The following is a 12179-nucleotide window of genomic DNA, read 5'->3' as shown; positions in this document are numbered from 1 at the left end:
GGGTCGGTGGGTGCCACAAGCATTAAAACATATTAAACAGCATGAGCCCAAGGGCCCTCTGGAGTTTCCTTCAAGTGTATTACTTTTAAATTAGAGATGGGAAATTTTCCCTGTTGAAGCTGGACAGAAAACAGCTGTGCTCATTAAAAGCAGAGGAACCGCTAAGTAGTTATATAATCAACTCTATGTAATTAACAGAGAATGATAATAGTGGATCTAACGCAGAGCTGGAAGTTGTTCGCTGTGCAGAATGTTAAGAGCTTTGCAGTCGACTGCCCCTTATTTCCTCCCCTTGTTCTACTGCATTGTTGGCTGTTGATCCGAACGCTGTTGTTCTACAGACAAGCCTTGCAACTTGAGGAAATGGCCTTCAAGCCCATTCAGTAAGAGCACTTTGCTCAGAGGGGCTGTTCCCCTCAGCATTTTCTCACCGATGAGACACGGGAGCAATTATGGGTTCTGTTTTTAAAGGCACAAAGGGTTCTTCCCCTGACATGAAGAATATTTTTTTCCCTAATGACCCCATCTGTAGGCAGAAATCTGGGGTCAGAGGCTCAGGGCAACCCATGCTACTTATTAAGTTGCCCACTTCTGCAATTCATTTTGGTTGCACCAGAGGAAGAAAATGATTATGGAAGGAAGCCGACCTTCTCTGGAAATGTCAATAGGTAATACCATTCTGGAAAAGTTAGAGGACAGCGATTCTGATTTCTTGGATCAACTGTATTGAATGACTCATCTCTACATATCAAGATAAATTCTAGCATCCTCAAGGCAACTACCACAGTTATCCAAATAACTATGCTCATGCAGGAAAACAGGGCAGCTAACATTCACACTGAACACCAAGAGGTACCTTCCAGGCATGAATTCTGAGTCCTCAGCCATACGGAAGGAAAACCTGGGCAACTTAAAGGAGACTTGAAAAGAGCCCAATCATGTTTTACACTTTCTGTGTACTGAATATCAAGCAGGGAGCCAAAGTAAGTGAGAAACCAAAGTAAAGTTATTACAAAGAACAGTTCTCAGACAGACAGACATCTCCAGCGGCTTGATCAGTTGCACCAGGTGGCCCATGTAAGCACTGCACACCTTCCTCAGAATGGAGGACTTGCAGATGGTCTTTTGCCAGTGGACAGATCAAGAGATTCAGGCTGGAGGACTGGGCTGTGCCAGAGAGAGGTGAAAGTAAAGAAAGAAAAGAAGTTTCAGAAGGCCTCACACACCATTAATGCTTTCACTTCACCCTTTAGTGCTGCATCTTGCATCCAAAACTGGACTTTATAGCCACGTGTAATTCTGCACAACAGAACTCTCTCAACTGTTTTTCTGCCTACGTCATCATCTTATAAAACACACAGATGCCTATGTTGCAAGACACTAAGGTGTGCCTGCTAATATAAGAGCAGAAACTGCATAGAGAGAGGGCCCTAGGAGCCACACAGAGACCCCACAGGTGCAGGAGAAGGAACTTCTGCAGAGAAGAACTGCTCAGAGACACTGTGGCCACCTGATGCACTGCTTACAGGATTAATAGGGCTCCAGGAGCTAATCGGGCACCCTGGGCTGCAAGGCACTTAATGCTCAGGGAGAAGTTTGCCTCTTCTAAAGAGACAGGCTTTACCCTGTACTGTTTGTATTATGTTATAACCCAGGGGCTCATATTTTGGTTGTTGTTCGTACTCCAGTAGACCGGGCTGAGGCTACTGGGGAGAAGGAGGCCTCACTGGGGCACACTACCGTGTAGAGCCCCACCGCCAGAGAGGGGATAGCAGCAGGTGCCTAGTGATGGCAGGGGCTTAGTAACGACAGGAGGCCAAACTAGATGGTACAATGTTTAATTACCACCTGTGAGGCATGGGGGGATAGTAAAGGGGAGGTTTTGGAGCCACACATGTAGCCCATAAGGCTTGGGGTGTCCCATGAGTCACCTACCGAGGGCAGGGCACATCAAGGGGTTCAATAACCTGCAGTGTTTAGGGGGGTCCATCAGGCCCATGACTGAGCCGTAACTTAAGGGCAGCCTCCCTATTTATTACTTTTACCAGCAAGATGTAGCAGGTGAGATTAGACAGTGCCTGTAGGGTGGAGCTGGCACGCTGATGGAGCCCTAGGGACATCATGGCCATCCCTGGAGACTGTGCATCATGACAGCGTACTTGGGGTCAAATGCTTGGGCAACAAGCATTATGCCATTTAAATAATGAGTTTTGTATTAGTTGGAGCTTATTACAGTGAATCAAGTGCATAAACAAATAAAAAAGATGTAATTTTTTCAGTATTTAACACTTGGACAAAACAGTACATAAAACTTTTTCCCCTGCAATTCTGTACTTTTCAACCAGCTCGATTCATAAAGAAAGAGGTCACATGGAAAAGAGTAGGAGACATTCCCCTGATTTGCCTAATGACATGATATCTTTGCATCTGCCAGTAGCAAGGACTCCATGAAAACTGAAATGCTGCAGATTCATTTTCACATGGGCCAAGGCTGTTAGTAGAAGGGAATGTTGCAGGAAGGGAAAAAAATTCTTCAGAGCATTTCAGCTGCCACGCCTCTGAATCGTTTTTGTTCAGCTTTATCAAGCTGCTCTTCATTTAAGGAGCTGATCTCAGAAATTGAAAAGCCAGGAAACAATGTTGATTACAGGACATATAAAGGAGACTCGGGTTTGAGAGTAATCCCCAGATCTCCAGGACTGCGAGTGGTCACTAACAGCAAACAACAGAACCCCTCAAACAGGAACAAATTAAATGTAAAATGCTAGTGACTACACCTGCAAATATCTTCTCTCTGCCCGTTATCAAACAAATTTCAACAAACAAATGATTTACACCAGGACCATGTTTGGAAGTTCTTGAGATTTAAAACCACCAAACACACAAGTATTTCTGACCCATTTAACTACAAATGCACCAGAGGCATCTCTCTCTCCCTTTTGTTTTGTCAAATAGGACTCAGGTTGCTTCACATGGTCTTATACAAAGGAGCTCTACTGGCTGCACACATTTCCAGATTTAGCATTTTGCGTTCTGAAAAGCAAACAATCAGTTGAGCCAAAGCTATCTAATCTGTTCCTTAGAGTCATAAAATATTTGGAATCTCACTTTTGTGGCACAAACACCAACTAGGTGGCAGAGTCAGGAACGGAGCCGGGTGTCCAACTTCCTGTCACTGTTCCTATCCGACCTATATTTCCCATCAACTTCAATTGGGGCTTTGGATGCTCAGCACTTCTGAATATCATGCCCCCAACCTTCTGACAGATGTACAATGATTAACGGGCTACAAACTAAAAAGCTTAGCAATGTCTTAGCAATTGTTTGACATAATATCTTTCCTTCTCTGCTCCTGTCAAAACCAGTGTTCCCAAGTCATCTCACCAATTTACATGGTCATCATCCATCTCCAAAACAAACTAGTCAAATAAAATCTGGCCAGACATATAATTTTCTGATGGGCTTGAGTGTATCACCTCTAAGAAACTTGTCCTACTCCATTTCCAGAAATTGTAATATGTTTTTCATCATTGGTATAGATATATCCATAGATTTTCATGATATTCAGAGTGGCCTTACTCTAGATTTATGGTGCAAGCCTCTCGATGTTTAAGGTGTTCCAGTGACACACAAACCAGCAAAGCAGTAGTGGTAAGTACTGTAGCACCAAATCCTTAACCAATACAGCCACTGTCATTCCACTAGTTACCAATGTGGCCAGCCCTAAGGCTCAGTACAGACATGCAGGGGCATAAGGGGCAGGTTAAATCAGTTCAAAATAGCCACGCAATATCAGGTAAGTGGGGATGGAGGAAGCTAGTGGGGGGATGGGGGGAGGCAAGCAGGCTGGGGGTCTGAAACAATTTGTTCGAATGCCTGGATGGAAAATGATTGATATGTTTTGTTCTGATAAGATACAGGTTCATTGCAACCTTAAAATAATACCATATAATCAAATCACTGATTTTTATGAGACTTCCTTGCATTCATTTCCATTCAAGCCAAGCATATTTTCTAGAGAACATGCAAACAAAAATTTCTACCGCAACCCTGGTTATATTAGTCGTGTAGTTAACCACCCTCAGTGTTAAAAGTCTGAATCTCATTTCTAGTCTGAACGTATCCACTGTCAGCTTCCAGCCATTGGATCTTATTATACATGTGTCTGCCAGATTCAAGTCCTTTCTATTACCAAACTTCTGTTTCTCCACCCCACAGTGATGGCTCTGCAGTTCAAATTCCACTTAACCAGTTTTTAAACGTACTGTGTGTGTGACCTGCTGTTTTCAGGTTATTCTAATTTTCTACCCAAAATATTATGTAGCACCTCGTCAGATGCTTTACAAATAGCAAAGTATTTTATGTCAGCACTGTTTCCTTTCTCAAGCTGGTAAATGCATCACACGAAAAAAAATAATATCCAGTTACTTTAACCTATATTTTTATAAAGCGACATTAACTGGTATCAATTATACCACTTTCTTTTAGTGCTTTATTAATTGAATCCTGTATCAGTCATCACATTATTTTGCCAGGAGCACTGTCAGGATGATGTGTCTGTAATTGCTCTGGCCATTGTGTTTATCCTTTTTTAAATATGATCACAGAAGTTGTCTTCTATGTCCCCTGGAATTTCCTGACTTTTATACGAGTTAATAAAAATTAACCATACAGAGAGATCCTAAGCCAGCTTTTTAAAATCACTTTGATGCAAGCTACCTGGACCTGCAGATTCTCTTAAATCATATTTACTTTCATATTACTGGTTCCCTCATGATTCAGTAAGCAAGAAGAGCACCAAAAGCTTTGTCCTAGGAAGATAGTGAATTCATCGGACCCTTAGTGAGTGCCCAGACAACTCTACATTGGAGTCAGGGTCCAGCTACATGGATCCAGTGAGAGGGCTGGGCCCTGCATTGTGCAATGAAAGTTACCCCAGGCAAAAAATGTGTTCATTTTTAGGCCTATGCAGTCAGTCAATGAAGTCCATGTTGTAGGCACACCAGTACAGTTCAACCCTTTAGAACAATCTCTATCGATTACTTCCTATCTATTTAGTGATGAGGATTAGACAAGCAGTTTATTTGGATGTCAAAAATAAAACTGAAGCTTGTGTATTATTTTGCACTTCAGAATCTCCTTATTTTCTCAAGAGATCTTTTAATTGCCTCTTGAAGGACACAGATACTGGTGTTTAGTCTTCTTGCTCAGTTTCCCTCTCCTTCCCCTTGCTATTTTCACACGCAATTGAACAGAGTTATAGCAAAATGAAATTTATTATGCCTGAGACAATGTGGGTAATCAGCATAATGCAGTGTCTGCTAATCCCTGGTTACCCAATTCATTTTTTACTGTTTACTCGGCTTTTGGTCTACATTGTTTGGAGCTCAGAATATGGATTTTCTTCATTGAGAACAGCCATCCAGCTGGAAAATGTATGAAACACTTTGCATACCATATGCAGAATATAGTGGCACAGCTCTTGATAAGGGGGCAATCAATCAAGGGGCCCTAATTCTCAAGGCTCTCACCACTCTTGTTGATTTCTTGCGGTATTCTATGCAATAAAGGAGCATGTGTGTGGTATTGCATAGACACATCCAGAAATACCTTTGTGATGGCAGCAATTATTTATATTACGGTCATGTCTGCAGACTCCTGCTAAGTTCTGGGCCACCTTTGTGCTGCGTGTTGTGCATACAGAGTAAGAGACAGCTCCAGCCCCAAAGACCTCAGTCCTGCAAAGACTCGCACCTTCCTACATTTGAGTCCCCCAGACTTACGCACCTTCTCGGCCTGTCTGAAAATGGATAATCCAAATCAATACCATAAGATGCTTAGAAACTGCCTTGAAGCCATTAGGAAATGGGTCATTTGGCACTTTGAAAAATGGTGCTGTTATTATTTAGCATTGACATTGCAGTAGTCTAGCCAGTTATGGTCTCCATGGGCTAAACACTGTCAAATGGTCAGTCCCTGGCCCTAAAAGCAAAGGACATAAAAGACAAGACCATCAGGTAGATGAGACAAGGCATCAGGCCCTCTTCGAAGATTATTAGAGTGCCCCTAACATAGGCACGCACAGTTGAAAATCACCGTGGGAATGCCACAACACATATTAACTCTGCATTAGCTTTCAAAGGTACAGCCGCAAGTGCAACATAAGACCGCAAACAAAATTCAGCACATGTGCTCCAATTTTCTCATGTCAAGGCATCTGCTGTCATTTGAGCTAGGAAACATCTAGCCCAAATTATTGTTGATTTGTACCAGACAGGGTATCAAGTAATATAAACAACCCATTCAATCATCTGAAAAATCTACACAAAATGAAAACCAGCTTTTCTCCTGTCCTCTTACACACATCTGACTGCAGCGGCTGACAGTGAGCGCTGGGTACTACATGACCAGGGGATGGGGAGGTGGGAAGAAATATGACTTTATTTTTAGGAGACAAATAACAAATTACACTGAAATATTTTATAAAACATATCTTCTTGGAAGTATTCAGCCTCGTATTTTTTTAATAGATATTTTCATCTGGTTTTGTTTCACCTTTACCTGGCATGTCACTGTTAGACCCCACAGTCACCATGAATGATGCTCTGCTTCATAGCCTGGATTTCTCCCGTAGATGGAAACGCCTAATTCCAGCATGAAGAACAAAGGGACAAACGGGATTCCCTTCGCTACCTTCTAAAGCAGTGCTGGATCTCTGCTAGTTCTAATGAAACACCAGGTCATGGTTTCCTTTCTAAAACCTTGGACTGAAATCAGGATTTTCACGAGGACTTATGGAAGCTAGGCACTGCAAATTCATTGGCTTTCAATGAAAATTGGTTGCCTACCTCCAGGTTTATAAAAGATATTGCATTAGCAAGTCAAGAACCTCCTCCTATCACAGGTCACCCATCTCCAGTATGGGTGAAATGCAGTCCTTCATAACAGAGATAGTAAGTTTAAGTTCATTGATGTTTGTGCAGTGTTTTGCTACTACAGTAATAAGAGACCATAGACATGCCTAGAGGTAAGTTGTGTTTCACGCTCTGTGGATAGGATAGCCTCACATGCCTTTACAATACTATGTAGCCTTCCAGAAGGAGCACAAATAAAATTAAGCAGACATGTTCAAATGTGCCCATTATTTTCATAAGTAACAACACACAGATTATTGCAACAAAAACATATACTGAGAGACACACTTTGGAACTGAAATATTAGCTGCATATTTGGGGGAAAATAAATAACTTTCAGAACTCCATTCAGGCTGAATTCCCTATGAGCTAAATTGGATCTTGTCAGTGTAAGAGATAAAAATCGACCAGTCCCATATCTTTAATCTATGATTTAATAAGCCCATTTTCCCCCTAGGGATAAGCAGGCCTGATTATATTTTAGCGGTTTGTGGGGAATTTTTTTTTTCAGTTCATAACATCTTCCGTTCTTTATTGAACCAAAAGAGAAATAATTCAATGTAGTTTAATGACCTTGCCATCTACGGAGGCATAACTCTGACAAACAGGATGCAGCCTGTATCTAAATAGTTTGCCAGGCCTTGAGTTATCTAGTACTGACATTATTGCAATATTTGGTTTCATTCATCACAATGTAAGAAAAGCTTGCTTTTTTTCCCCCTGCAAAAGCAGAAAACTTGTAAGAGAGAATTAACAAACTAGTGGCAACTGAATTCAGTGGAGAGCAAGGGCCAGGAATTCCTGCTAAAACTGCCAGTGCAATTCTGAGTTCAAAACATGCATCTTCTAACTGGTCAGACTATTTATGTTGAAAACATGCTAACTGGTAAAAGTAATTGGTTCACAAACTTGTTAATTTTGACAAAGATCCATTACAAAAAATACAAAACAGAGACTGCTGATAAACATAAAGTTAAAACAGGTGGCAGCACCCAGTTCCTCTCATCCAGCAGGCAGATCGGGGACTCATCCACACCCCCAGGAGGGCTGCAGGTGCTGTGCCGGAGTTCGAGGAGGACGATTCTGGAACAGCCCCCGCAGCCGTCCTGGGGGTGCTGGCAGGCCCCCCGATCTGCCTGCCCGCCTGCCAGCCAGATGCTGCTACCTGGGGCCAGCAGCAGCACCGATCTTCCCGGTGCTGGGTGTGGGCTGTGCCCAGAACTGGTCTGTCATCGAGCAGGCAGATCGGGGGCTGGCCCCTGCAGCCCTCCCGGGGCCCCCAGTCTGTCTGCTAGATGACAGGGGGCGGTTGTTGCTGCCTGGGACTGGCACTGAAGCCAGTAAGCCTGGTTTTGAAACTCAAAACGTTTCAAAACTTTTGAAACGTTTCGTGATCCCTTGTTTTGTTTTGAAGCTGTTTCAAAGTTTCATTTCAATTTCACTGTTTCGAGCTCAAAACGCATCGAAACAGCTTCAAAACGAAACGGCAGGTGAAGTTTTGCACAGCCCTAATATAAATATAATTTACACATGCATTCTCTTTCTCTATATATATCTACATCTATAACTATATCTAAATATATAATATGTATATTTAGATATAGATAGATATATGGTATATATAAGTATGATTGATATATATAAAATGTATAATAATTTTATTAAATTAATTTAAAACAAAACATCTTTTTTATGAGAACAAAATATTTCAATTGATCTCAAAGCATTTTTTTCAAATTTAATTTTGTTCAAAATTTTGAAATGTATTATTTTGTTCCATTTTAGAGTGGACAAAAGTTCCTTGGAAACAGAAAATGTAGGTCCCATCCAGCTCTAACCTACAAAGGCAGATAAGCAAATTAGGAGGATTCAGGAAAGACCCACAAGAATGACTTTTTAAGATCTTAATTTCAGTGAGAGACTGGAGGAGCCAAGTTTTTATCTTACCAAAGTGAAGTTTTTAGAGTGACTTGACCAAAACCTGTGATTAACAGAGAAAAGACACCTGGCAACTGACGCTCCTTTTTTTCTAAGAAGGGCATACAAGGCCCAACACCTGGAGGTTAAAATTTCACAAAGTTAAAATGGAAACATGGGGTCTTTTCAGTAAGCTGTACAGACACTTAATTACTGAAATATCTTGCTGTGGGATGTGTTGGATCCTCTATCATGTGAAGCTTTCAAATCATGATTTGATATCATTTTTGACAAACCTAGTCCTAAATCCACCACAAGTTATTTCCATAGGAATCCCCAGGGGAAGCAGCCCTCTTTAGCCTACATTTATACAGTGCATAGCACAATGAGATCCTAGGCCATAAGTGCTGCTCCTCAATACTACTACAGTACAAATTATATACCATCAAATGATTGAGCCTCAGAACGCACGGTGAGATTTACAGGGGTGCAGGCTGTCGCCATGTTGGTCTAAGGACACAGGCAGACAAGGTTCTTTGAGTGAATCTGATAACTTTTATTAGACCAACTTAAATAGTTGGAAAAACATTTTTTTAAAAGCAAGCTTTCGGGTTTAAAAACCCTTTGTCAGGCTGAGGAAGTGTCAGCAGTTGGTGTGTGCTCTTCCTGGATGGAACAAAGAGTAAAGAAGTTACTTTCATAGCTGTAATGCATCCAAGAAAGCCCTACTTACTTTCATCTCTGAATCATACAGCAAACACTTTAAAATCATGACAGGCTTAATTTTTCAGAAGCACTCTTTTTTTTTTCTGTCACTATTGTACTGCTGATAAACAAATTCCTCCAGCAGTTTTACCTGCATGCTATATTCATTGCTTCCTCTCCTAAGTTTCCACATGTCCTATGCTTTAGCAAAACTCAGATCCCACTATGAAGCCAAGAGGAGTTGAGGTGCTTAAACCCCTTCCTGGATAAGAACACTTGCTGCATTTCAGCGGTGGCTGAGAAGTGCTTTCCCTACATTTTGTCCTCTCATTTAATAACAACACACAAGGAATCCAGATAAAAGCTCTTGCATAAAAGTAAAATCCTGTGTCAGCTGTGAGAGCTTTAAAGCTGTTAAAATATACAGTATGCAACTCAGTTAAATACACATCTGACTTCAGCTCATTTGAGTACAGATCATCTATTAACTAGAATGTAGCAAAAGTTTTAACTTAAATACTTTTAATTTAATTCAGTCAATTGTACTTTGTGGCCCAGAGAAGTGATTTATGTATACATACAGATCAATGCCAAGCAATGCTGAATACTGTTTCAGTTCTGAGCTGCAGCTAAACCTCAGGCAAGGCTCCTAAGAGTGAAACAGCACAGCCTCACATCCCCAATCCCCACCCCACTAAGAAAGCAGGCAATTTACTTGTCAATTAATCCACACCACTCATATATTCAATTGTACCATCCTATTGCTGTTTGTTTTATTTTAGCCTTCCTTATTATATTTTATTCTACACCCACTCATTTTTCCACAATGGGTCCTTTGGGTTTTGTAATCATACTTTCACACATACATGCATACTTAGGCATGTAATAACCATACTTTCTACTACCCAGAACATTGAACTTGGCTGAGCCCTTTGAAACTAATGGGAGGTCTTTCCCTTGACTTTTGTGGATTTCAGATTCGGGAGTCTTTCAGAGTTGATAAAGATGAGGATGCCTTCTGGCATGGGCAGCACGTGGTAAGGTTTTGTTATCGTTTTCTAACTCTGATGTTATTTCAATTACATTTCAGTTCAGCCTACTGGACTGTCCTTTTACACCTTCTCTTGCATTATGAAAATTTCTCTACATGTTAAATAAACTATTTCTGTCAAAAAAGGAAAACTAGGTCAAGTTTCCTATGGCTCCTGGAGAATGGATTTCTTAGAAAAACTCTTGTCATTTTTGACAAATAAAATCCCTTTGCTTTGCAGTGTAATCCTACTGTAGTCCTAGCAATCAAAAAACTAATAGGACCTTCAAAGATTGTATCTGAACTGGAATTACTTCTTTGTAGCCTACGAACATTTTTCATATTAAAGCAGTGATGTCCATTTCCAATAAACTGCTTGTCATTTTTAAGTGACTTTTAAGTCTTTCTATCTTGCAAAAATACAATTGCATTTAGTCCTGATACTTTAGCATGCAGAGAGAGCAATAGAGCAGTTATTAAAAGTTCCATTTCATTAAAAAACAAACCCTAGATTCAAGCCTGAAGCTAAGCAACTGGCAAGCTGATGGATATATTCCTAATTCCCCTCTAGCTGTAGAATTAGAATTTCTGGGTTTCTAGCTAGTCATATGGATTTGGATAGGGGCTTAGATGCCCCTAAGACAGATAAGGGAAGAATGAATGGACATATAGATATGGGGCAGTGGATGGATTAGTGGTGTGATACAAAAAGATACAAAAACACTTGTTTTTACAACAGTAACTTAATAAAATCACTTTACAAGAGAAAGGGTAAGGATGTGAAAGATCAGCAGTTATAGAAGAATATTTCACAGCAGGAGAGAGGATTCTGGGTTTGGATAATGATCTAGATTGTGCAGCAGGGTATGCAAGGGATATCAAAGACTGTGACTACCAAAAAACAGCAATTCCAAGTGAACCCCACTCCTTTCCCTATCAGGCTTTCATTTTCCCAACAAATACATGCTTAGCAGAAACTTTCTGTTGAAAAAAAAATGAATTTTCCATGGAGAAACATTTGGGTGGAACATTTTTGGGCCAGCCCTATTAATTACATCATTGAACCTGATGATGAGACATTTGCAGAGGTTAAGTCGGCTGAAAACTATATATTAAATTTGCCAGTTTGTTTAAAAACCAGCAAAACAATTACCCACTGTTGACTACTTCTGTGCATGGAGACACCATAAACAAGGTGAGACAGAATTAAAAAAAAAGATTGAGAGAGTTACACACTCACCCAATCGCATGAAATTTGCAGGCAATGGGATTTGTTTGAATTTCACATAGCAATTTTTTGGGGAATAAAAATGTCTGTCCGACTGAGAAATGCAGACTCTCGGAAGGCTGCACTGGAACCTATCCCTTATTTATCTATATGGGCTCCATGCAGAACGTACCTCTCATTCTTTTTATACCTTAATACCACAAGAGGAAGCTGAAGCAGGAAGAGAGAACGTGGTTTGCTCAAGGTTACATGGAAAGTCTGCAGAAGAGCAGGCTCCTCTTAAATACAAAGTTTGGGATCCTAATGGACTATGTATCTCACAGTACTGTCCCATATCTGAGCTGCATCCACCTGTGGCCTAAAGCCCAGCAGCTGTTTGATGCTG

Source organism: Gavialis gangeticus, unplaced genomic scaffold (assembly GCF_001723915.1).
Source record: "Gavialis gangeticus isolate Ggan-Ray unplaced genomic scaffold, GavGan_comp1, whole genome shotgun sequence".
Lineage (NCBI taxonomy): Eukaryota > Metazoa > Chordata > Crocodylia > Gavialidae > Gavialis > Gavialis gangeticus.
Note: the sequence above shows the minus strand (reverse complement) of the source record.